Raw genomic sequence first — 430 nt, 5'->3', positions numbered from 1 at the left:
TCTTAATAAAATGCAAAAACAAGGAAAATTGAATAAAACAATGGGTGCAAGACAAAATGATGATTATGAGGTAATAATTTGATATTTTGGGGTCTAAAAGAACCCCATGGTAATATCTTAATTTGATCAAATCAATGCTTTGGGTCTTAAATTAAAAAAAAACAGTAAAGTACAAAAAAAAATGTTGCAAAATATCATTTTTGTTTTGAGATTTTATATATAAATAGTACACACGGATTTATATGAACTTGTTGCATTATTCATAGCCTAAACAGCTCTTTTGTGTATTGACTGGTAAATTCAATGTAACTTCTAAACGATTCGCTCAAAATAAATGAAATATTCAGCAAATTTGTTCAAATTTAAATTATCTACTATATTGTCTAACATCATAATGTCCTACAGCAACTCGGTATACTTTAAAATCGCT

This window comes from Ctenocephalides felis, unplaced genomic scaffold, assembly GCF_003426905.1.
Source record: "Ctenocephalides felis isolate EL2017-DRISC unplaced genomic scaffold, ASM342690v1 CF-g0.4_SCAFFOLD_03573, whole genome shotgun sequence".
Lineage (NCBI taxonomy): Eukaryota > Metazoa > Arthropoda > Insecta > Siphonaptera > Pulicidae > Ctenocephalides > Ctenocephalides felis.
Note: the sequence above shows the minus strand (reverse complement) of the source record.